This window comes from Phalaenopsis equestris, unplaced genomic scaffold, assembly GCF_001263595.1.
Source record: "Phalaenopsis equestris unplaced genomic scaffold, ASM126359v1 Scaffold000297, whole genome shotgun sequence".
Lineage (NCBI taxonomy): Eukaryota > Viridiplantae > Streptophyta > Magnoliopsida > Asparagales > Orchidaceae > Phalaenopsis > Phalaenopsis equestris.
The window spans coordinates 3530796-3553347 of NW_018164739.1; the positions used below are offsets into that span (position 1 = coordinate 3530796).

The window sequence follows — 22552 nt, forward strand, 5'->3', positions numbered from 1 at the left end:
TCTTTTTTTTTTTTTTTATGCTTTTGGTTTTACTTTTGAATGATGACATGACACTAAATAGGACGTAATGGAGAAAAAAGATTCATGTAGCCGACCCCACGTAGTGGGATTAAGGCTTTGTTGTTGTTGTTGTTGTTGTTGTTGTTGTTGTAACACCTAAATATTCATATGAACTCACACACCACTCAAATCCTTAAAATCACATAAAAAATCCACCACCACCTTTTAATACATGGGTTTAAGATTCCAAGTTGTTGAAAATTAAAAATCAAATAAAAGAAAGATCGAGCGATAACAAAAATCATGGTGTATATGAAGGGATGCACTAAAATGGTAATATCAAGAGAAAGATCCACTTACCATAAAGAGAACCATTGTTGTCGGGCAATATTACAATTAGTAAATCAAGTTTCTTGCGCTGTTGTCTATGCAGTACATTCATCGCGTTATGATGGTGTTCTTTCAATCTACTTTCAACTTGATCAGGCCGTGCAAGCACTGCAGGAATTACAGGGTCCAGAGCAATCCAAAGCAAATTCCTACGGCAGTAAAAATATACAACTTTCTTCAGAAATCATAAAAAAACTGATAAGAATGATATCTCCTACAAGAACAAATGACAAAAAAAATACCATTCCGGAGGTCTGACACATCTCGGCTAAATTCCTGCAAAATCTATTGATAACATTTTCTTGCATATTTCTGACAAAACTGATGCAAAACCAGTTGCTAACCCTCCCCCCATCCACCATTTTCTACAGCAAAAAATAAGAATAATAATAATGAAATAGAAAAAATCAACCAAAATTAAACATAAGCAAGGAAGAACTTCAACAAATATAAAAATACATGTGATTCATTTATGTCCCAAGTAATTGATAAAAAAGAAAAGTAAAAGTACAATAAAATAGGCATATGAAAAAAAAAAGGCCAGTTCATAAATGAAACTAGATGCATAAATAGCTACATTGAGAAATGACATTAGCATTGAAGTAAAATTGCTTTTATTAACAAACAAAATTTTGTAGATATGCAAGATCTTCACAAATAGAATATCAACATTATAAAATTGCAACATATCAAAGGATCAATAAAAAAAATTAAATAACTAGATGTGGATGTTATTAGTGTCAACATTATACATATCAGAGAATCAGCTAAAAAAGATTAAATAACTAAAAATGGATGTTATTAGGGCCAACATTAACAAAAAGTTAAATATTCTTAGTGTCAACATTATACCATTGCAACATATCAGAGAATCAAAAACAAGATAAATAGATAAATAAATACAAGTACATGTTATTAGGATCAACATAATACCATTGCAACATTTCAGAGGATCAATAAACAGAAATTATACAATTGATGTTACTAGAAGATCAAAAAATCTGAGAAATTAGCCCTAAGCTTCAAATAAAAAATTAACTATTGCTGTCTTTCATAACACAAGCAAACGCAATAAATGCATAAATAGCACAACAGTAAATGTCATCAACATATTATTGTTTTTGTCACTTTTTGACCATCTTTTACATTACGAATTTGACCTTTAGAATCAATAAGCTTAAAAAATTATATAGATATATCAAACATCAACACACTAATCGAACACAATAGACCTTAAAAATGAACAAGCCTAAAAACAAATATAAAAATATCAAATATGAACAAACACTAAAGGAACACAAACAAAGAAAACAATTCCAAAATTAAACCATGTACAGCTCATTTAGACACCAACTAAATAACAAAATAGGAAACAAAGATATAAAAATACACAAAAATGACACAAATAAAAAAAGAAAGGAATATCACCACCTAGGTTGGTGGACCACGAGTTTAATAATGAAATCTGTTACATTAATAGTAAAATGATGAAATATGGACCACGAGTTTAATAATGAAATATGGACCACGAGTCTATATCGAGCTATGCCATTAAAATTTAAGTACAATTGTTTCGTCCACAAACAAAAATTTCTAAATAAGTAATATATAGTAAAAGATCAGCTCAACTACCATTGCAACACATCAGTGGATCTACACACAAGACAAAATAACTAGACATTATTGAATAACTGAGCAGACAAAATCATCCTTAATGATCTTAAAAAAATTGTTTTATATATATGTATGTGTATAAACAAAAATTTCTAAAAAAGAAAGATCTAGTAAAACATCAGCACTAATACAATTGAGAAACAACACATCAGTGGAATAACCAATCAGCCTAAATGATCATTAACTACTACCATTGCAACACATCAGTGGATCTATACACGAAGACTAAGGGTATATTTGGTGCAGCTGCAGCTTATCCAGCCTATCCAAATAAGCAACTTATCCTGATAAGTTGGCTGGCTGTTTGGGGCAGTTGTTTGTGGATAAATGATCATTCTACCGCTGTTAAGTAATGTTGTTTGTAACAGAATTGTCTTGGCAATATATTCGATACTGCAGAAGCAAAAAAGTAAATACAATTTTTAGATTGTACCTATGTTTTGAATCTTCTGCTTTTTAATCCCTAAAAGCCTCATCAGAACACTTTCATCATGCTTAATTAGCTAGACACAGTTTTTCATTATAAGTTTTTCATTATAATATCATTATAATATATAAGATTGGAGATCAAAGATACAATTTGATGCAGCATTGGTCATTGGAAACTAATAGTTGTTTAGCCATTGTGCAGATGTTATGGAGAAGATTTGGTGCTACTTTAAGCCAGAAAATATTTTTTGGACACGTACAAACAATTATCAATTATAAATCTGATAAATACAAAATTTATTAGAATTTGAACTGACCATACATAAGATTAGAAACCATACATATAACATTCAATTTGCAAAATTTTATATATTTGCATATCTAGCACCCAAACTTTAATGCTTAGCGCAAATATCACTGCAAGAAGTTTGATCTCATCATTGACGAATCTTATAAAGCAGAAAAAATGACAATCAAACATCTCCGGTCGAACACCCGGATACATACAAACAATTAGCTAGAAGTTTGCATTATTGCTTGTCCAAGCAGAAGAAATCATACACCTCTCGTAATTACCAAATACAAATACTTGATAAAACATATGAAAAGCCACATAAACTATGTTCAAAGTGATCCATTAAACAAAATCATAAACTTACAAAGTAGTAAAATATATAAAAGACAGAAAACGAACAAATTCCTAAAGAAAAGTCCCCGGAACGTATAGGAATTCCAAACTTGCTTCAATCTTTAAATAAACAATTCCATGATTGAAATTCAAAAGAGTGCAAACAGACTTCATGTTCTTTGTTTCCTATCCTTAGATGTAAGTAGAATTTGTTAACAAATGAAATTCAACAACACTTCTAAAATTTTAAAAATAGGCATTGTAAATGACAGGAAGAGAAATCAGTTTAGCACAACATATCCAGATCATCAAATCTTTAAGTGATTTCAGAACATTTAAGATATGTTTGGCTGCAAAATTTAGCCAGAAATTAGGCTAAATCATGACAAGCAGTTTCTTTAGCAACATAAATCCTGCCAAATTCTTAAATCAAGTTTTAAATAGGATTTAAGAAATTAACACAACTTTCCCTCATTATGCCTCTTCTCTTTTCCCTCATCACTTATGGGCATCAACTCATAAGCCAAAATACAGAAAAGATGAGATTTTATCACGTTCTCTGAGCTCTCTTCTCCATCATCTAATTTATGAAATACAACAATTAAAAAAAAGATCATTTTTATCGCATAAAATCCAACTCATCCTAAAGAAAGTTTCCAGATTAAAACAAATTTCAGCAAAACTCTCAGAGTTTGGGTCTCCTATCTGTGGGGTCATCTGTCTTCATGGCATCGGAGAACACCATTGAAGTCTCGATAGAGAACAAGCTGTTTGTGGAAGACGGTAAGGCCCAAAGGAGCATCTTCCGGGACTTCTGCCGTTAAGTACAATGGATACCACTCCTCCCTCCAGTCATAACTCTCTTCAACTTCCTTAACCTCCTCCGCTTCTCTGGGAAGCAACACATCTTCTGCTATGCCATCCACGGTGGCAACCTAGCACTGTTTCAGTCTTCTTCTCCTCTTAGGTAGAAGCCTTCAGGTTGATTCTGTATCTATTGGTGATTGGAAGAGATGGAGAAGTACAGATGGAGGAGGATTTCTGGAGAGGTTTGGTGAGTGGAAGGAAATAGAAAGAAGAGGGAAGAGGGAAGGGAGTGAGACATGATGGAGAAGGGGGAGGTACCTTGCTTCTCAGGAGAAGGCGTGTGGAAGGTGATTGAAGGCGACCAACTTAACTCTTTTCTGTTCTGTTTCTTCTTGTTCCTGAACTCTTCTTGGTTTCCCTGCACCGTGGACGGCAGAAGGGTACGCGAGGGAGGGAGGAGACGAGAGAAGGGTACGAGAGGAAAAAGCCGCTCGATGCATATTGAAGACGCGGGCCGTGGGGTCTCGCGGCCGCGTTTCTTAAATAATTTGGAACGCCATTTTTAAAAATCTACAGAAACGTGCAAAACAAACACAACGGCGGCGTTTTGAAAACACCGCCCGCAATTATAAGCTGGCCGAAATAACTAGATATTATTGAATAACTCATCAATCTAAATCAACCTTAATGATCTTAAAAAATTGGTTTAGATGCCCAAGACCATACCCTTCATTAATGTTATTGGAACACAAGTTACACACATTGTTCTAAGTACGACTAAAAAATAACAAATTAAAAATAAAGACTGCATAAAAACACAAAAACAACAAACTTATAATCAAACTCATGCCATCAACATATTCTCATCATCCAGCACAAATCTCGCCATTTTTTTAGCAGAAGATATTCAAATTTTGATTAAAAGTCATAAAAAAAAACCCAATTCCACCAAACATAATCAAACAGATGTTGGACAAGGCGGACCCAACGGTACCAAAATAAATCCAACCAGGGTCAAATCAAAGCCCGATCAAGTCAAATGGCTACTTTAGTGATCTCAAAAAATTGGTTTAGAAGCCCAAGTCCACTAAAAAATAACAAATTAAAGGTTCTGAATGTTACTCAAGTTACATAATATGTTCTAAGTACGACAAAAAATATCAAATTAAAAATAAAGAGTACAGGAAAACACAATAACAAGCGCAGATCAAGCAATCAAACCACTTTTGAAATTTTTTTGAATATAATTGGATGGTCAAACAGATTATGAATAAGTCAAATCAAGTGTCTAGACAAAACGAATCCAACAAGCCTAAGATCGCTCAATTCCAACATCATTAAAGCACTCTAATGTCCACAAAATACCGACCAATCAAGGGAATCTCCCCAAGTCATCCGATCAGAGTGGTCTTAAAAAATTCATTTAGATGCCCAAAACCATCTTCTTCATCAATGTTACTAGAACATAAGTTAGAGCCATATAAACTATTTTCTAAGTTCGACTAAATAATATCAAATTAAAAATAAAGAGTACAAAAAAATACAATAACATGGGTGATATACCACCAACAACAAATTTTCATCATCTAGCAAAATTCTCAAAACAAATTTTAAGCAACAACTCATAAAAAAACTCTAACTCCAGCAAAACTTATAGTCAAACTGACGCTCAACGAGACAGACCAGACGGTACCAAAATTAATCCAATCCGAGTCAAAACAAAGCCAAGATCAAGTAAAATGGCTACTCCTAATGATCTTAAGAAATTGGTTGAGAAGCCCAAGGCTATATCCTTCCATCAATGTTACTAAGTTATATGACAAAAAAAATATCAAATAAAAAAAAAGTAGGGAAAAAACACAATAATAAGCACAGATCAATCCATTAAACCATTTTTGAAAGTTTTCCAAGTATATAATTGGAAGGTCAAACAGATTCTGAATCTGGCAACCTTATAGTCGAATCAAGCGGACGAATCCAACAAGCCTAAGATCGCTCAAGTGTGACATCATTAAGGCACTCCAATGTCCCAAAAATGTAGATCAATCAAGAAAATCTTCCAAAAACATTTGCTCATAATGATCTGAATTTCTTTCTTATCACAACTTCAACTCTATAAATAGAGTTTCACACCCCCTCTTGAGAAGGGACTATATCTTGGGCAAGAGAAATGCCGTAACCTGGAGAAGAGGGAGCCAAACAACATCGGTCGTCGTCTGCTCCTTACGAGAAGCATCGCATGAAGCAACAACCGATGTATCAAAATCACAAAGCAACCTAAAAAAGAGATGCATCATCCCAAAGGTTGCGTCGACTGCTAAGATGATGCACAAAAGCTCCAACAGTCACTCCTCACTGCAACTGCTTCCTACCATAAGATAACGAGTTTTCGAGCTTTCCACGTTAAAACTACAGATGTCCCTACTAATTATCTTCTTTCGTTGGAGTGTGCTAGATTTTCGTGCAATATTAAGACGATAATTTTTTACTTTAATATATAATCACTTGGATAAAAACAAAGACAAAGAAAAACTATGTTAAAAATGTTGGTAAACAAATGTCAAAGTCCATAACCTTTGTGTTAAATAGCATTTTCAACAAACGCATGAAAAAACTCAAATTAAAAAAAAAAAAAAACTTTTATGCCAAACAAGCCAAAAATAATGAGAAAATATTGCAACATATGTTAAAGAACATTTTCTACCAACACAACAAAAACCACAACTTCAAAGAACTATACATCTAAAATAATGAGAAATATTGCAACATATGTTAAAGAACATTTTCTACCAACACAACAAAAAGCTCAACTTTAAAGAATTATACATCTAAAATGCCAACTAAACCCATAATAATGAGAAAAACATTTTCTACATTCATAAAAGTAGAATTTTAAGGGGGTTGCCTCCCACTTTAAAAAAAAAATCATTTTCTCATTTAAAAAAACACAATGAAACACAAGAGATATATAGTTGCCAAACATCATATGAACATTGTTCTAAAATTGTTTTAACAAAGGCACGAAAAAACTCAAATTAAAAAAAAACTAAATTGTCAGTCAAAGCCAAAATTAAAAAACTATACATCTAAATGCCACAAATCCATAAAAACGAGAAAAATATTTTCTAAGTCCATGAAAGCAGAGTTTTACTGGGGTAACACGCTACGTCAAGAAAAAAGACAACAAAAACACAGCAGATATATAATTGGCAAACATCATTAACATTGTCGTTTGCCTACCATCGCATGAAAAAAACTCAAATTAAGAAAAAAATAAAATAAACTGCTAACCAAAGCCAAAATAATGAAAAGTTACTGCAACATAGGTTAAAGAGCATTGCAATATAGGTTAAAGAAAAATTTCTACAAACGTAACAAAAAGCTCAAATTTAAAATACTATATATCTAAAATGCCAACCAAACCCATAATAATGAGAAAAATATTTTCAACTTTCATAAAAGTAGAATTTTACCAGGGTTGCTGGCTTCTTTAAAAATAAAAAAACATTTTCTGATTTTAAAAACAAAAGGAAACACAACAAACATAGTAAAATTGTTTTTAACAACATGAATTTCTAGAAAAGTGATATGTTCACTGTAAAAGGTCAAAACTGTTTGTAACATGTCAGAAAATTAATAAGCAAAAGCTAATAATTAAATGTGAAATTATTAGTATGCATATGGAAATTATTGAAAACCTGACAAGACCAACCTATCTCGAATGAGTAAAAAAATAGTCATTCATATACAGTTAATTAAAAAATCTATAATTAATTTATTTACATTAATCACTTAGTTCACCCAATATGTCATGCAGTTTTAACTAAAGCTCAACTAATTCAAATAAATTAGATTCTTTAAAAATTCGTACATTTTCAGGCAGTATTTTCTAGCATACTATTAATAGTCTTTTTTTTCTTATGTTCCTAAAAAAGATGTAGGCAGCTTTGTTCCAATGTAGCTTGAGAGCTCTTTCATCACAGACTGAATTTAATAAAAGATAAATCCTATTTAATGTAAATCTAAGTTGCAGCCAAACAGCACCTCAATATCCTTCCTCTATGTTAATAGAACTCGAGTTCAAGAGTACTTCTACATAGGCATGAAAAAACCCAATTTAAAAATAATAATAATACAAAATACCAAACGCTTAATAATGAGAAAAAATTTTGAATTTTCATAAATTTATAATTTTTACAGGCAATTAGTCCGCTACTCCATAAAAAAAAAAAACCTAATTTGCTCTTTAATGCCAAAAGCAATGCATGCAGAGCCTGAAATAATTTGAACTGAATTGGAGAAGGTACAATCAAAATATAAATGCATCAATAATATAAATAAATGAATGAAAATTATTGATAAAGAATCATGAAAGAAAAAATTTGAATGAAGCGTCGTCCAAATAAAGAACGCTTCAAAGAAAATGCATTCATTGAGAAAAAGGATTAAAAAAAGCCACTCCCAAGAAAATGCAATTATTGACCATTTAATAAAAAAGGGGCATTTAAATACCCTATCAGTTCCTATGTATATTTACATATCTAACACCAAAACTTTATTTTATACATTTATATCACCCAAATCTTTCGTCACACATCAAAATAATCACTGTCAAATTTTGTTATGCACTTAAAAAAAATAAGTATAGTTGTTAGATATATAAATAATGGGAATTGAGTTGTATGTATGTAAATCTTCCATTGAAAAATACAATCATAATTCACATGTGGACTTCCTAAGGTTGAAAATGATAAGCAATGTGAGCATACAGCATGTACTCCATACAAGTAAATCAAGAATAAGCAATCTAATGTGATAAACTTCAAATGGCAGCATAATTTGGTTTGGAATCCTTGAAACCCCCTTGAATGCATATAATAATAACAAAAAAACAGATCAAAGATGCAGCATATCATGAAAAAGCCCAATTTAAAAATAATAATAATACAAAATACCAAACGCTTAATAATGAGAAAAAATTTTGAATTTTCATAAATTTATAATTTTTACAGGCAATTAGCCCGCTACCACATTAAAAAAAAAAAACCTAATTTGCTCTTTAATGCCAAAAGCAATGCATGCAGAGCCTGAAATAATTTGAACTGAATTGGAGAAGGTACAATCAAAATATAAATGCATCAATAATATAAATAAATGAATGAAAATTAATGATAAAGAATTATGAAAGAAAAATTTTGAATGAAGTGTCGTCCAAATAAAGAACGCTTCATAGAAAATGCATTCATTGAGATAAAGGATTAAAAAAAGCCACTCCCAAGAAAATGCAATTATTGACCATTTAATAAAAAAGGGGCATTTAAATACCCTATCAGTTCCTATGTATATTTACATATCTAACACCAAAACTTTATTTTATACATTTATATCACCCAAATCTTTCGTCACACATCAAAATAATCACTGTCAAATTTTGTTATGCACTTAAAAAAAATAAGTATAGTTGTTAGATATATAAATAATGGGAATTGAGTTGTATGTATGTAAATCTTCCATTGAAAAATACAATCATAATTCACATGTGGACTTCCTAAGGTTGAAAATGATAAGCAATGTGAGCATACAGCATGTACTCCATACAAGTAAATCAAGAATAAGCAATCTAATGTGATAAACTTCAAATGGCAGCATAATTTGGTTTGGAATCCTTGAAACCCCCTTGAATGCATATAATAATAACAAAAAAACAGATCAAAGATGCAGCATATCAAGCATTCTGCTAGAAGTTTCACTTAAGCACCTTATTCTTCATATTCCACTGTCCCTCAAGAGTACTTCTACATAGGCATGAAAAAACCCAATTTAAAAATAATAATAATACAAAATACCAAACGCTTAATAATGAGAAAAAATTTTGAATTTTCATAAATTTATAATTTTTACAGGCAATTAGTCCGCTACTCCATTAAAAAAAAAAAAAACCTAATTTGCTCTTTAATGCCAAAAGCAATGCATGCAGAGCCTGAAATAATTTGAACTGAATTGGAGAAGGTACAATCAAAATATAAATGCATCAATAATATAAATAAATGAATGAAAATTATTGATAAAGAATCATGAAAGAAAAAATTTGAATGAAGCGTCGTCCAAATAAAGAACGCTTCAAAGAAAATGCATTCATTGAGAAAAAGGATTAAAAAAAGCCACTCCCAAGAAAATGCAATTATTGACCATTTAATAAAAAAGGGACATTTAAATACCCAATCAGTTCCTATGTATATTCACATATCTAACACCAAAACTTTATTTTATACATTTATATCACCCAAATCTTTCGTCACACATCAAAATAATCACTGTCAAATTTTGTTATGCACTTAAAAAAAATAAGTATAGTTGTTAGATATATAAATAATGGGAATTGAGTTGTATGTATGTAAATCTTCCATTGAAAAATACAATCATAATTCACATGTGGACTTCCTAAGGTTGAAAATGATAAGCAATGTGAGCATACAGCATGTACTCCATACAAGTAAATCAAGAATAAGCAATCTAATGTGATAAACTTCAAATGGCAGCATAATTTAATTTGGAATCCTTGAAACCCCCTTGAATGCATATAATAATAACAAAAAAACAGATCAAAGATGCAGCATATCAAACATTCTGCTAGAAGTTTCACTTAAGCACCTTATCCTTCATATTCCACTGTCCCACCCTGGGTAAACAATCCTTCTCTCTACCAGTTTCGTGGTATTTCAGCTGCAAATTTATAAAGACAAATAAGACTAAAAAAAAAAAAACAGAGAATTTTGTAAAGATAAAATTAAGTGATGTTGCATACCCTTGGCGGATGTAGGATGCGTGCTTCAACTGAAGCAAGTTCATTACTTATTCTGATTCCAAACTCCCTGGCATATGGATCATTGTGATATGCATTGTGATGAACAGTCTGGGGAAGTGAGGTATAGCATTCATTAAACATATAATATAAATAAATTGTTACGTGAAAAATTGCAAAAGTAAACTGTTGAAAAGCATAATAAAAAAGAGTACAGTGCTTGAGTAAAATTAATGTTGTCTTAAAAAACTAGTTCACCTGGATAATATCACGCTCACGATCGTGTGGGCGTTGGCAGGTAACCTTTAGAAGATTTGCTATTTGTCTTTCATTCAACCTGTTCGAATATCTTTGCCCTTTTACAATTTTACAGACCTGAAAATATAGGCAAAAATTAGCAACCAGAACTAAAAACTAATGGTGAGGCGGCACTTAGATTTTGGTGCTTCTCAGGCGTCCCAAACTAGCATTGCCCTCTTAGAAAATTTACATAAATAGAGGCAATGTCTATATTTTAGAGTCTTGGGTCCATGCACAAGGGAGCACTCCTGAAGACTAGCCAGCACCGAATTTAATGTGCCAGACAATTGAATCGGCCAGTTCTCTCAGTTTTTTCTCTGGACAAGTGTTAGATCATATCTACCACTCGCTCTCGCCAGGTCCATTCATTATGGAGACCTTCTCAGGAATCTCTACTCCAACATTAGGTGCCATTTTTTGTGAGTGTATCCATAACAAAAATTCAATATTTGACGCTCCGCTCTTCAATAAAAGGTTATTGCACAATAAATCCTTAAAAGCCCAGGCGCCAAAGTATATAAAAAGTAAGACAAAAAATGAACATAAAGTCAAAATAGAAGACAAGACCTCCATAGGCAGATAGTTTGGCCGCTGTTGATTGCCAACTTGTAGGCAAGGCCAATTGGTATGTTGGATGGCAAAAGCATAAGTCTCTTGAAAATATTGCACCACTGATTGCACCACCGACTTCAAAGTACCTCTATCGTCAACTGGAAAACTATAACCAACATAACAAACTCATTAAAAATAAAAAAATAATAACAGAAAAACAATTTAAAAAATTTACAAAGCAAAAAAAATAAAAAAGAAGCATACGTCAACTCTCTTGTTGCCTTAGATGTTAAACCAGAAATGCGATACTTTCTGCGCATATTTCCCCTGTGTGTAACCTCAACCTTCACACCCCTAAGAACCTTCTTGATCTAAATAAAAAACTAAGCATGCATGTTATACAAACATGAATTTTAAATAGAGCAAATCAGTGTGAAGTGTATAAATTGTAATTTCTCAACAAGGTTTAGAATAAAAAAAAAACAGAAAAAAAAGAGAGAAATTATCCAGAGTACAGTATAAAAATGCTACTGCGTACATCTTCAAAAATACATTTCACCTCTCTATGGAACAACCTCAGTTCACAGATACAAGGATACCTATTGCTAAAGAGCACGTTATGGAACAGTAAAATATAGCAAAATTGACATGGAACAAAACTACATAAGCACAGAAAATAACTTAGCAACACTGCAATTTAAAAAATAACATTAAATGTATTGAAAAACACATGAAAACCGCATCAACAAAAACCTTAGGCTCATTTGCCATTATTATGCCGTGCTATATGTATGCCGCTCTATAGCTATTACTCATCTAGCAGAACAAATCAGATATTTATCTGATGAAAGTATTTCTCAAGTAGTTATAAGAGTTTTACTGCTTTCATAAAAGCTACGCTCATAAGTCCAGTGTTGTGAGGGGTAAGGCTGATTTGGTGCTAAGAAAGAGCGCTAAAGCCGCACGGGTGACTTGAGGAAAGTTAGTCCGTGACAGTTGGTATCAGAGATTTGAGTTCGAGGGAATGGCGAAAAGCGTCAAGGAGCACGTTATGGAGTCGGAAGCCACTAATGTGGAGTCATCTCAAGGGCGAGGTCGCCAGGAGCAAAGGGACCCCTTTGCACCCAAGCCAAATGTAAGGTCTAAGGAGATCATGCATAGCTTTGATTCGCGCCTTGCTCGGATGGAGGAGGCAATGAATGGCATGGAGGGTCAAGTAGAGGATCTTGGCCAAAGGGTTGATGGACTCGAGGAGGAGGACGTCGCCATCCATTCAACAATCAGAGGTATGATGCATCGACTTGAGGAAACCTTAATGGGCCAAGTGGCTAAGTTGCAGGAGAATTTTATGGGGAAGCTCCAAGAGCTGTGAAGTGCCTATAAGGAAGAGATGAGTGACATGCGTGCTAGCTTGGAGGAAATGCGTGGGGACATTTCGTTGTGCAAGAGGGCACTCGCGTCATCCACAAGCCATCCCACCTTCGAAGCCAGGAGGATTGAAGTTCCAAAACCTATGAGTTTTGGAGGTACTCGCAATGTGAAGTAGAGGAAGTAGACAACTTCATATGGGGACTAGAGCAATACTTTGGAGCGATGGGGATTGCCGATGAAGATGCAAAAATTCAATTTGCCTCTCTTTATCTCTCAGACATCGCTATGCTTTGGTGAAGAAGAACAAAAGGAGATGTAGAGAAAGGTTTGTGCACCATGTCCACTTTCAATGACTTCAAGAGAGAGCTAAAGAGACAATTATATCCTGAGAATGCCGAAGACAAGGCTCGAGTTCGGTTGCGAAGGCTTAAGCAAGGAGGTTTGATTCAAGACTACATCAAAGAGTTTACATGCCTAGTTCTTGAAATTCCAGATATGTCAGATAAGGATGCTCTCTTCAATTTCATGGATGGGCTTCAACATTGGGCAAAGACCGAGCTTAGGAGACGAGGAGTACAAGACCTTGCCACTGTCATCGCAGTTGCCGAAAGCTTGGTTGATTATTCGAAGGAGACTAGAAAGTCTGAAGATAAGAAGAGTTGCAACATCAAAGGTGGGGATGACAAGTGGTATCAGAGCAGATTACTGTCTGTCAGGTGTGTGGACTCTCCATGGTCCAGTGGGACCCTCGGTGGAGCTGATCCGTGACGAGGGCGTCACGTAATTGGGTGGAGGAGAATGTCACGGACAAATAGTCTCACATCGGCTAGATGTAGGGATGAAAAGCAGTATTTAAATCCTGGGCTGACCACCACCCACAATAGCTCTTTTGGGAGGTGACATTAGACTCATTTGCCAATAGTATGTCATGCTATATGAATGTCACGCTATGGTTGTCACTCATCTAGCAGAACAAAGCAAATACTTATCTAATAAAAGCATTGCTCAAGTAGTTATAAGAGTTTTACTACTTTTATAAAAGCTTGTTGTGATTGTGATATACGGGACTAAAAGATTGAAATGAATAATCTCATAATTTTTCATATTATGATATGATAAACTTATCTCATTTAATATAAACCAAAATATATGTATTAAACTTATTTATTTATTAAATAGAATAGCTAAAATTTACAAAAGCGATTTTTGACAAAGCCATCTAAACCACCGTTCAAGTAAGATTTATATGACTTCATAAAGCTTAACTCTTTTATCACAATGGTTAATAAAACCAAACACCTTAAATTGTTATTATTCATCTGTTGTAACAATCTACCCAAAGGACGCAAAGAATGTAAATGAAAAAAACAAATACCCAGCTGGAACAAAACAATACGATTTATAGGATTTCATAAAGCTGACCATTTCCAGCAAATGGTTAACAACTACTACTTTGTTTAAGAAAACATAAGTAGCGTGCAGACCAAGTGAACACAATCTACCCGAAATTCGCAAATTTTTTATAAAAACAACTGTCTTGAAAATCACATGAAAACCGTATCAACAAAACCCTTGGGCTCATTTACCATGCTAACGTCATGCTATATGTATTCCACGCCATAGCTATTACTCATCTAGCAGAATAAAGCAAATAATTATCTGATAAAATTATTGCTCAAGTAGTTGAGTTTTACTGCTTTTATAAAAGTTTGTTCTGATTGTGATACAATGGATTGAAAGATTGAAATGAATAATATTATAATATGACAAACTAATCTCATTTAGTCTAAACCAAAATATATGTATTAAACTAATTAATTTATTAAATAGAACAGCTAAAATTTACAAAAGAGATTTTGGACAAAGCCATCTAAACCACAGTTCAAATAAGATTTCTATGACTTCATAAAGCTTAGCTTTTTAGCACAATGGTTAATAAAACCAAACACCTTAAATTGCTACCGTCCATCTGTTGTAGGAATCTACCCAAAGGATGCAAAAAATGTCAATGAAAAAAACGCCATGATTTCTACGATTTCATAAAGCTGAACATTCCCTACAATGGTTAAACCAAACTGCAGCCATACAACTACTAGTATTGTTTAAGAAAACATAGAGCATAACCAAGTGAACCCATAAATTACCATAGCTCTCTGATGTAGGAATCTACCCGAAATACGCAAATTTCAAAATGAAAAGCTTTCAAATAGCCCATTATAGCAAACCTCAAATCATCAAGAAACCTGGGTAACTCACCTCGAGCCAATCAGAGTCTTGTAATGTAGTTAAAACATCACTAGCATCTCTATTCAAAAGCTGAATTACAAAGTCGATGACTGGCAATGGTTCAATGAATGCAGTAGAAGACATATCTGCATGAGGGAGGGATTAAGGTCAGAGAAATATAAATTTCAGGTTCATTTAAAAAACAAAGGATGCAATTTTTATGCATTTACATATCTCGCGCCTACACTTTCATATTTACAAGCAACACTCAAATCTTTAATATCACATAAAAATAGCACTATTATCACTTTTTTAAAGTAAAATGCACCCGTTCATGCATCATTTTAAAGAAAAAAAGTGCTATGCATATAAATATGAAAGTTTGCACGAGAGATATGTAAATACATAAGAATTACATGATACATGTAAATTTCCCAAAACACAAATGTGCCATGCAAATTGTGGCATTATTTGATAGAGCTTTATGGAAGCTCCGAAAACACTGATGAATGACAAAAGCATAGTACCACAGAAAACTGGGAAAATTAGAGAGTTTGCTTTATCATAATAAAGAAATCATTTTCAACCGTTTTTGATAAACATGACATGTTTGAATTAGTGAAAAAACCTTCAAAATGGCTAATACAGATTAGAAATAACCAATTGAAATATTGAGCAGGAATCATATATTGTACAGATACTTTCAAAACACAAATGTGCCATGCAAATTGTGGCAGTATTTAATAGAGCTTTATGGGAGGGCCGAAACGATGATGCATGACAAAGCATAGCATCCACAGAAAACTGGGAAAATTGGTGAGTTTGCTTTCCCATAATAATAATAATAATAATCATTTTCAGCTACTCTTGATGTCATTCAAAATGGCTAATACACATTCGAAATAACCAATTGAAATATTGGGCAGGTACAAATTCTTTCATCCAACATTAAGAAAATATTTACCAATCTACAAACAAGTTCATTAAAGGCATTCGAAAGAAGAAGCATCCCTTAAAAACATTTAAATTGTGCTTCAAATCTAAAACCTTATTGGACAGATACATTCGCATTCAGCAGACTCCATAAAACATCAAAGTTAAAATTGAGGATGAAGCGCTATTATAGAAATTCTCATTTCAAAAACAGTAACCACAAAGTTCGTCAGTTTATAGGTTGTTTCAACATAGAGAAAATGAAAAAACCATCTGATGGAGACAAAACGAATCAAGAAACTGAAAATAACATAAAAACTATATCTAAGAATTACAAGTCCCTATTACAATAAGAAAGCACGACCGCAAATCACCTCAACCTACGTCTTCCATTTAATGAACCAAACAAACAAAGCAACTCATTCAAAGAATGCATAAGGTTTAAAAAAATAAATCTGACAATACCAATATTCAGTGACAAGCCCATCTGTGTAGGTCTTATGCTTTGATAGAATCCACGCCAGCTTTCTAGGCCTTCGCCGAGTAGTTGTCTCCCACCAAAATGAGGAGAGTAGAATGATCGACCTACAGGAGAATACCTGTATTTTGGCAGTGCAGTAATCCTCTTTTAACATCCATTACAATAGTGTATCAAATAAAAAAATAAAATGCATCGTGAGCAAAACATAATTACCTTGCAGCAGGCAACTCACGCAGCACAATATCAAGAATTTGAAGAGCTTCCTGAGGCGCATCTGCTTGCCTTCCCTCCAAAAACATTCCTAGATGATGAAGATCAGCTCGAGCAGCCAGTTTTATAACAATTTTGAAATTCCTCTGACGCCTGAATCAAAGACATACCAAAAACTATCAGCTACAAGTTACAAAATGCAAAAATAGAACCAAAATAGGCCAAAATGCATTCAACACCTCTCAGTTCCACTGCCATCGTCTTCATCAACTAAAGCAACATGAAATTCATTAGAGGTAAATGGCAGAGAAATGGCAGAGGTCCTGCCGTGTAAAGGCTCTTTCTGCCATCATAAGCTGGAAGGCGGCCACCCAAATGGGACTGCCTGAACAACTTGACCAGCTGTTCCATCACAGCTCGACTTACAGCACGTGAGGTAACTTCAGGTGTAATAGAAACCTAGTATCATACAAGCAGTGACAATGATAGGTATTTTAAAATGTTCTCAAAGTTTCAAAATTTGAAAGCAAAAGATATACACACATCATATTGATGAAGATCCTTGTTAGGGAGCTCCGCAAAGAAATGGTTTGCCTTAACCACACACTTGGTACCATAGCTGCCTTTGCCTGGGCGCAAAGGGAATCTCATGGATTTGCTTGAAGCTGGAACCGCAACCTGAGTAGTGGCAGGTTCAGATTCAGCCTGAACAGAAAGTTTTTCAAATTCCTCTGGCAAAGCCACATCAGGACTTGATGAGCTTGCCTCTGAAAAAGAAGCAGGTGCAACTTGGAATGGAGATTGTGTCGCTTGGTGCAGCTCGGAACGTGGCAGCCTGGATGGTTCAGATGCAGATCGGCCAGCTCCCTGCCCAACTGGTGCAAAAGGATCACCTCTACGGCCAACTTGATGCTGCTGAGCATTGCCTCCACCATGTTGTTGATACTCCATCTGAGGAGCTTGCTGCTGGACCAAACCCCCACGAGAAGGCGGTCCACCACGGCCCTGGTGATAACCACCACCACCACGGCCTTGGCTATGACCACCACCACCACGGCCCTGGTGATAACCACCACCACGCCCCCCTGGTTGTTGGGGAGTACCAGGACCCCATCCTCTTCCAGCTCCACCCTGCTGTTGTGGAGCTTGAGAGTGTTGAGCTCCACCTGGGTGCTGTGGGCCTGTAGAGGTTTGAGCTGCTTCTCTTCTACCACTGCCAACATTATGAGACCCTGAGCCCTCAGAAGCAGCATCACCAGAACCAGGAAGATCGGTTCTTCTCTTCCTCACCATTTTATCAGCCTACAAATAAAAACCCAGAAGATGGATCAAGTTTAGTCAAGGAAACTGTACAATACAGGTAAAATCAACAGAATAGATATAATAAACATATTTTGAAAAATATGACGGGTATGATGAAATACAAATTTGTAATTAATGCTCCTATTATAAATGACAAATCAAAATGTAACATAATTGAAAAATAATTTGTATTTGTTGTGGTATCAGCACGAAATATGAATGCACAATTGAGGGGGTGTTGGAGAGATTGCAGCTTATTGCAATCTATGGAGTTGTAGAGAAAGTAATTTATTTTAACTATAGTTAATTTTATATTTTTTTAAGTATTAAGGAACAGCTTTCTTGAGGCTTGTCTGCTGTGAAATATACCAATTGTGGTATATAAAATAGAGTAGAAGAATAATCTTTGAAGTGAGAAATAGAACGAGAAAAATTCACACTAGAAAATAGTAAAACAACGGAACACACAGATTTACGTGATTCGGCAAATTGTCTATGTCCACGGAGTTGCAGAGTATTTTAATACTTGAGAAATTTACACCAGTCGATTACCTCGACTTACAAGATTAATTTCTCACTTCATTGCTCCCTCTTCTTCTCTCTCTACACTGAGATACACTGAAGAAGTTTTACACCGAGATACATTGAAGAAGATAAACTTGTAAGATGAATAAATCCAATTTATCTTCCAATTTATCTTCTGTCACAAACCACCGAGAAGAAGCCAAGGGAGATCAATATTTTTTGTTCTTTTTTACTTCTTCCTTATGCCGCAAGGAACTACTTCTCAAAGAACTTCTTCTTGCACTTTTTTTTACTCTATCCCTACAAAGCTCTTCCAGTGTGCCGTGGATGTCCAAAAGAAGAACAAAAGGCCGTGTTGAATGAGAGCCTGCGATAGCGACGATTCGCGAAACGGCTGAGGCGGGATTGGTTTCGCTGTCGAGCTGGAGCTGTAAGGTCGCGACCTTCGCGATCGGCGTAGGTGGGAGCGGGCGCCTCGCGAATCGACGCCAGACGTAGGCGGAAGGGCGGGAGCGGGAGATCGGTCTCCAGCATAACATTCTCACACCAAATATTTGTGAAAACTAACAGGAAAATTACAGCCTTCTAAAGAACAACGCATTGAAAAACTCAATCAAACATATCCTGAGACTCCAAAAATTAGCATAGTGGTCATAATTCAAAGCAATAAACATTTCACTGAAATAGAATTTACAATAAATGAATACTGATATAGGACTTCATAACGGTGTTATTTTGTTTCGTTTGATTGAAAAACAACTAGAAAGATTGCTGTAAATATTTAATAAATATGAACTAAAAAACTGTCTAAAATTGCATTCACTTCACTTAGACATTCATGACGGCAGTAAATGCAAACCCTAGCGAGCCATAAAATCATTAAAGCAACCCTGCCGCATGTAATGTACCAACAAAATCTGAAATAAGCATCTAATTGATAGTTTATTTCAATCGTGTTTAAAACAAGGTCTGCTAACAATCAGCAAGTTACCGCAGCATCTAAACAAACAATAAATCAAAAGGAAAAATAATGCGGATTCACCGATAAGAGAAAAGCTGGTAAATCATCCATGCTTGCGAAAGTACGCAAGCTAATTGAAGTGAACAAAAAAAAATAAAAACAGATTGCATAAATAAAACGTACAAAACGAAAGGAAATGTTCGTCGCCCCAAAGTTCGATTGTCGCAAGTTGATGAACGCTGAACAAAATCTACTCTGCTAAACAGCTTATGACGCCAGTCTCCATGGAAAAAAAATTAGGTCTAAAATTGCAAATGGAAAAATCCCCCTACAAAAGGCATACACCATATAAACAAGTCCGATAAATTTAATACGTGATACGCTTCATTCAGCACGAATCTTGAGGCATGCACGGATCTCGAGGCAACTTTTTGAACAAAGAATATTTAAATTTCAATCAAAAGTCATCCAAAGCTCCGATTTCAGCAAACTTATAGTCAAACTGATTGGCTCGATGAGACGGACCTAATGATATGAAAGTCAGTCTAATCCGAATCAAATCAAGCCCAGATCAAATCATTAAATCAGTATTGGAGGATTTCCAGAGGCATTTTAAAGGTCAAATGGATGTTAAATTTAACGAGTTTATAGTCAAATCGAGCGTCTCAAAAAGACAAATCCAACGAGTCTATGATTGCTCAATTCCGACATCGTTAAGGCACTCAAATGTCCATCAAACATTATCTGATCAAGGGAAGCTTTCCGGGCCGTCCGATCAAAATAGTTCATATTCCTGCATTAATTGCACTCAAAACACTATAAATAAAGCCTCACCCCTCACATGAAGAGAAGAAGGCTTAAGAGAAAATTTGACGCTTTGAGAAGGAGCTCAAGTCCAAGATCATCCTCGCCATCGTCGATCGATCGCAGTCGACCACCACTTACCGTCGACCACCGTTGAACGCCGCCATCACCACTGACCTCCGTCAACCACCGCTTATTAGACGTAATCAGTCGACGTGATAACGTGGAAAGTTAGTAACCCTTTCCCGCCTGTGGGATAAGGGACATCTGTAATCATCATCTTATAGTGGATTTTTACAACTGTGGATTTTTACAACTGGGTTGGATTTTTACAACTGGGTCAGGCCCCGTGGTTTTCCCTTTTTACGGGTTTTCCACGTAAAAACTACTGGTGTTATTACAACTTGATTCATTTAATCTGAGTTTGTGCTGAATTTTCTTGCAACGCTAAGACGATAATCCATTACTCTACCGCCACGAATTTTCTAACACGCATCAGTTTGGCGCCGTCTGTGGGAAGGTTTCAATCCCACAACTAAAGTACTTACACGGTCTACTACATGGCAACCAGACACAGTGTTCGTGATAATAGAGCATCCCACTCCAACACCCATCGTTCCAAGGAGTAATCACGAAGCCAAGGGTGGCATGCTTCTTCGTCTTCCCACCCTAGAAGACGTTATCCTGCCAATGAAGGTGTTTCAGGTCCTTCAATAGAAGATCGAATGCGTAGAATGGATGAGTCTCAACTTGAGATTCTACAGCTCCTACGCGGGGCTCAGCAGTCGTTGCCTACACTATTGGATGAAATTCGTTTACCATTAACTCCGTGACGTACGAGAAACATACCGCTCGGAGGAACTCATGTCGGCCCGCCTCCTCAGGAAGGAACACATCCCCTATCAGGTCGTGATGTTGAACTCCTAGATACAGCAAGTTCCACTCATTCATCTCGTGCAGCTCACCCGACATCGCCACATCTTCCCGTCATTCCAGATAATGTCATTCGCAATGAACTACGACGCCTAGTCCGGGAAGAGTTCCCCTTAGAGAAAAAGGATCGCTTCGACGCTTATCGTAACATCCATGAATCTTCTCCCTTAGCGAATGCGGTCCTCCAACACCCCATTCCAACAAGCTTTAAGCTTCCGAGCATCGATACATATGAAGGGACAACCGACCCTTACGAGCATATTGATCATTATCGAACTATCATGCACATTCAACGTGCTTATGATGCACTTTTGTGTCAAGTGTTTCCAGCTACTCTTAAAGGACAAGCTCGAACTTGGTTCTACTCTCTACCGGTGGGCACTATAAACACATTTAACGAGCTTGCTAAACTTTTCGCGGAGCAGTTCATCGCAAATCGAAGGATCATCAAGGATTCATCCCATCTCTCGGGAATTCGTCAAAATGAAGGAGAGTCACTCAAAGACTACTTCCGCAGGTTTTCTACTGAAGCCTGTCAAATTCCAGGAGTAGATCCAGAGTTACTTAGGGGGATTTTCCTTGGGGGGCTTCGCCCAGGACCCTTCTACTCATCACTAATGCGGGAGACAGTTCGTTCTTATGCCGACCTTGTCCACCGTGTTGAGGCCCAAATCACTGCAGATGAGGCCATCAATGCACATAAGGAACAATTTGAGAAATTTGGGGGAAAGCGCAAAGGTAACACTGGAGATAATCATCAATCTTCGCAACGGAGAAAGTCTGAACAACAGAGGAATCGTGACATCCTTCTTCACCCTACATGCCAACAAACTGAATATCGACCCAAGAAAGAGTATACACCACTCAACACATCACGTGCTAACATCTTAATGGCTATTAAAGAAGGCCAACGAACTGAATATCGACCCAAGAAAGAGTATACACCACTCAACACATCACGTGCTAACATCTTAATGGCTATCAAAGATGAGCAAGCTGTTAAGTGGCCTCATGCCCTAAAACCTAACTCAGGGAATCAAGAACAGTACTGTCATTTTCATCGAAGTCGTGGCCACTCCACTGAAGCATGTAAGCAGCTCAAGGAAGAAATTGAAAGATTAATTAAACAGGGATATCTTGGTCAATTTGTACAAAAAAACCAGCTGGTATCGATAATGCTCCTACTGGGGGGCAACATACACCAAGGAAGCAACATGGGGGTCA

General features: G+C 35.5%; 1 pseudogene; it reads right to left on the minus strand.

The window, feature by feature from the left end:
• The window catches only part of LOC110025432, a 24223-nt pseudogene extending 4338 nt beyond the window's left edge, over positions 1-19885 (minus strand).
• Positions 19886-22552: the final 2667 nt, after the last annotated feature.